Consider the following 5715-nt stretch of genomic DNA (forward strand, 5'->3'; position numbering starts at 1 on the left):
ATTTGATAAAAACAGAGACGTCAGAAATCTATCCAGGTGCGATTAACATTGACTCGTGATGATTTCATGGCAAGTCATATTTGATGAAACTATTCGACCTACCAAAAGTCCAAAACCGTGGTCATTTTCGATTGAACTGAAGACTCAACTGCCAATGGGAGATCCAACTTAGTCCAATTTCTTAGCCACGAAGGGTTGAGATTGGAGACCTTATTACACTATATATATTGTCATAATTTTTTTAACAAAAAAATAAAAAAAGAAGAAGAAAGAAAGGCAAGAGGCATTTTCATATTAAAGTACATAAACAGTAAAGTTCCCAACAAAATGAAAATGTGGCAGGAGAGATATGTCATGGCCCAATCGGTTTGGGCTTACAATCCAACTATCCAAGGTTGTGGGTCGTATCTCTTTGCAGTCAAGCATTTTCAAAGAGAGGCTTTCTTTTTCTATTTCGTCCAATCCAACGCTTCAATTTATTTTTATCTTTAAAAAGCTATTCTTCATAGAGAGTCTAATTACCATCGGAAATCCTGTTTTAATTAGCGAAGAGATCAAAGCATTTAACCGAATAATTTCCTTTTTAATTTAACTAATAATTAATTATTGTGTCAAAAAGTTTCTTTGTATGTTAATAATAGAAAGAAAATAATTAAAGAAATTTAAATCATTAAATCCTTGTAAATAATTAATTATGCATTTAATTTTCTCTAAAGATTATTCTCCTAGACCTCTTTTAGTTAGCAGTTAGGCTTTGAATTTTTCTTTTTTTACATTGAGACTTCAACTTTCTATTCAATTCTTTCTACATCTAATATGAATTATAAAATTTGAAATTGATTTTTTTATTAATTAAAAGAAATTTATACAATATTATTTCTAATTATATTATAATAGTATTTCAATCTAGTGTTATTATATACTATTTTACTTTTATTTCATTTTTTTGGATAAATCATTGATTATATATATATATATCCATAATATAAATTATTCCAAAGACGGAAAAGCAACAACAAATCCAATATTACAACTATTGGAATATATGTTAGATTATATGATGGAAATAAGAATAAGAATAACAATATTACTATTTGTTATGCAAGTGCACGGCATTCATAATTATAGCTACTCAGACATGCTACATTAAGTGAGGGGATGAAAGGTGATGACAGAAGAATAGAGAGCACAAAGGAGTGAAATGCAGGCTCCATGCATCTCATCATCTGTGCTCTCTATCTTCTGTCAACAACATCACCAGTTCCTCCTCATCTATAGTCACAAAAAGAATCAGTTAAAAGTAATTGTAGAGATAGACAGATAGGAGGGAGATACTTGGAGACTCTGGCTACCTCTGATCTCTTCAATGGAGAGAAAGTAGAATACTACTGTTGATACTTTTCTGGAGGGAGGTAGAAAGAAGAGTTGTGCTTTTGAGAGCTATGGATGACCTAAGATGATTTCTACATCCCTATTTATAGTGAAACTCTACCTCCTTTCTCCCTCACTATTACTTGGTTTTGATGTCACACGAGACTCCTTTGAATAATATTTGTACATGTCAGCATTAGTCTTGCAAATCATTTTAGGATCAGATGGCATATACTTCATTCTTGTTTGCGATAACACAAGACTTGGATAGATACATATACCATAGAAATAAGGGATAAACATGTCTTATAGATCAATGTAAAAGTTAAAAGAGGGAGAGAGAGAGAGAGGAGGAGGAGAAGGAATAGACAACACATTGTAACCGACAACAATTAGTTGCAAGTAAGGAGACTCTCTTGTTTTCAAGGGTCAGTAAACATACATATGCTCCTTAAACCTAATCAATGCGTAATTTATCTCACCTATTAGGGAGGGGGGAATCTAACATATATAGAAAGAAGACTGTAATTAATTCGAAATTGATGGCTCGGCGGTTTCTATGATTAATTTCTTTAATTTAGAAGGGGATTACTGGTGGTGATCTCTAGACTTAATACTAGGCCATCATGCCAATTTTTTCGGCAACAAAACGCATATCATGCATATTACAACTGATGGATTATTTGTACATAGATATAAATTCAATGGGAGTGGATTACACTTTGTCAACTCATCAACAATTTATAAAATGATTTTTAATATTAATAGTTAATTAGTATTAACTATATCATGTCAGTTTAAGTTTTTTAAATTATTTTATATATTCAATCAAATCTCTTAAGGTTACAATTAGAGAAAAATGTTATATAAGTTGTTCATTTTATTATTCAACATCAATTAAATTTTGAATTTGTTAGATACAGAATGTCTATCCTAAATTAATATGGGTGATGATGTGATAAGTTATATTTTATATTAATATAGATTATATACGTGGTGGATGTATGTTTGTAAAATTTTGCATAAAAAAGAAGTTACAAAAGAAAAAAAAGTGGGTGTATCTACTTGTACAGTTAAACTTTTGTAAATTTGTGACTACCAACCAATGTCACGCTGAAAACTAGTGGAAATTAACTTCAATTCACATGGACAAATGCTGAGAAGAAAACTAAATGGCATGACATCCGTAGTTGGTGAGCCAAGAACTGAACACGAAATACACATTGGGTGACACTAGAAAGAGAGATGGAGTGGGGTAGGGTGGGGTGCGTGAGGGATTTGGCGTGCATGCAAGTTGAGAAGAAAGCAGAGAACGGGATAGATAGCCTTGAGCATCCCCGTCGCAATATTAAAGCCTTATCCTGCTAACTCTCATCTGTCGCCTTTTGACAAGTATAAACTGGGGCGGTGGGCATTCATCATTCCACATGGCATTACCCCCTCCACCCTCTCTTCTTCTTTTCTCTAAATATTCGATTCTCACAACCAAACCAACACATGCTTGCCCCCGCATCGACTCATCCAGATCCAAGCATTTACTTTGTATTCGGTAATTAACTCACTTCATGGATCTATTTTACTTTTTCTTATCTACAGTGTTTGTAGACATTTGATAAGTTTAATTACTTAAAATATTTTTTATTTAATACACTAATTTCATCAAATTCAAAAATAAATATACATCAATTATAATTTTTTTTATAAGTACCTTAGTTGGTACCTATACGCACTTGTTGACATTTTCTATCTTTTTAACAAAGAATAATTACAACTTATGCTACTCAATCAAAATTTGAATGTAAAAAATAATTTAAGAAGGTTAGTGTTTGTTGGCGGAAAAATGAAGAGTGACATTAACTTACAATTCGGTAGATTGATGGAAAAAGTTATTAACAGTTATTTCTATTGAATAATAATTTCTCTAGTGAAGTGGTGAAAACATATGAGGTTATTGTGATAGGAATAAAGGAAGTGTTACAAATAAGTAAAAGATATAATGGAGGCGACGGAGAAAAAGATTGGAACTATCCCTAAAGTATTTAGGGCATGCTTGGTTGGAGAAAATGGAATAGCCATTCCTCCCCTATTCTCATTTTTAAGATAAAGCTGCATTTGGTTCAATGGAATAGCTATTCTTCAGAATAATCATTCCAAAAGAAGCCTGAATAGCCATTACTAAAGCCCCCTTAGTAATAGCTATTTCAAATTGTTAGGAATAAAAAAAAATTGATTAGACAAATATACCTTTTTATAATTTTAAAAATTACCTTATAAAAAAAATACTAAACCTATTTTTTCTCTCTCGTCCTCACTTCTTCTCTCTCTAAAGCACAAAAGACACAAAATTTTTTACTTCATTTTCAAAAAAAAGAAAATAAAAATATTTAAATATTATTTAATATATTAATATTGTTTCACTATAATAAATATTATAAAGCATATTATTTAATATTATTATTTGAATATAATAAATGTAATAAAGAATATTATTTAGTATTATTTAAATTTAATGAAGAATATATTTTATCTTTTAATATTAAATATTATTTAATTATAATAAAAGGTTTAATTAACTTCTAATAAAAATATTATTAAATTATAATAAAAATATGTTTGTATTTTGGTAAAAATATTATTAATTATAGTAAAAGTTATTTTGATTTTATTGCTCAGAATATTTTTATCTTTGAATAAAATAAATTTTTTAATTTGAATAAAGAGTATTTATTTCTCATCATTGTCTTTTTGTCTTTTAATTAAAAAATCTTAAAATTTTAATAAAATGTATTTTTATCATTTACCCATTATTCCTTAACCATTCTTAAAATTATTCCTGCCAACCAAATAATAGAATAAGTAATAATAGCAATTTCTATCCTATTTCATTCCCATGAACCAATCTACATAATAACTATTCTTCCTCTATTCTATTCTTTTGGAATGACTATTATATTTTCATTCTATTCTTTCCAGTGAACCAAGCATACTTAGTGTTATAACAAGTAAAAGAGAATAGGTGAGAAGTAGAATAAGGGCTGAGAATAAGTGACGGAAGAGTACTGTATTATCAAAGCACTAGAGTAAGACTGAGAATAGTATAAGGAAGGACTAAAGAGAAGAGAATTAGAAAGAGAAACTAAGAGTGAAAATATGTTTGCACTAGCTCTAGAAATTTTCTTTCAAAATGAATTGTCAAAGTTTTATATATATAAAGCCACCAGAGGAAATAGTTACTCAAAAAAAAGCTTTAATGCACTTAATGAGTAACAATATTAAGAAGAGCTTTAATGAATATAATGAGTAATAGTTACTGTAACTCATACTGTGGTCATTTAAGTAATAGTCTTATTATACATAATGAGATAAAGTATGGTAGCCCGATTAATATTGTGAGATAAAGCATGATAGCCCAAGCCAATTAATTTTGTGAGATAAATAATGATAGCCTAATTAATATTATACATAATAGTCTAATTGAGTTATTGGTTTGGCGGGTGTGTAGGCCTTGACCCAATAAGCCTTTAATGGTGAGGTTTTTACTATGTGTATATCTGGCTAGGTCCTTTCTTCCTTTTCTAACGTACAGTATTTGTCCATTGAAAGTTGTCGTAAATAAAAGAAAAGTGTGAAAAGGAAGGTTTAGTAGAACTAGAAATTCTCTACTTTTCCGGTTGCGAGCAATGGCTACCTTTATGACCAAAATAGCTACATAATAAATAATTGATGCTTTTAGTGTTGTAATATTTACACATGGATTTAGGGATTCAACTTATATGTACACCTTAGGCAGTATTATGCTAATATCTTGTGTAATGTGTTATGTTAATATCTTGCGTAATAATCGATTGATTTCCTAATAATATATATATTTTCCATGCCATTCAAAAAGAATAATATATTCTCCAATCATAAGATAAAATAAGATTTTAAGATAAAAGTTAATATTTTTCATAGAAACCTTGATTCTCTGATCTCTATAAATACAAAGTTATGAATTTTTTTTTTTCATTCAAACTAAAGCAATTTTTGGGATTTAAAGTAACACGAAGTTCATAGCAAAGTAGTAAGTTTTTCTTCTTCTTCTCTTTTCTTATTTGACAAGATTATAAGAAAATTTTAAATTGTTTTCTTTTGATCCAAAATCGTAAGGACCTAAATCCTCTTGCTTTTTTCTTTTTTATATTTCTGATTTGTTTTTCCTCCCTAGTGTCAAAGTACAAAGTGTTAGTAGTGCTTCTAGCATTAATATAGCACGTACTGTGCAAAGTGGTGCAAAAGTCAAATTCCATGACTTTCTAGTTTCATTGCAGGATGTGGAATATTTAAAGGGTATTTATAGTATTG

Source organism: Theobroma cacao, chromosome 4 (assembly GCF_053813885.1).
Source record: "Theobroma cacao isolate CCN51 chromosome 4, ASM5381388v1, whole genome shotgun sequence".
NCBI lineage: Eukaryota > Viridiplantae > Streptophyta > Magnoliopsida > Malvales > Malvaceae > Theobroma > Theobroma cacao.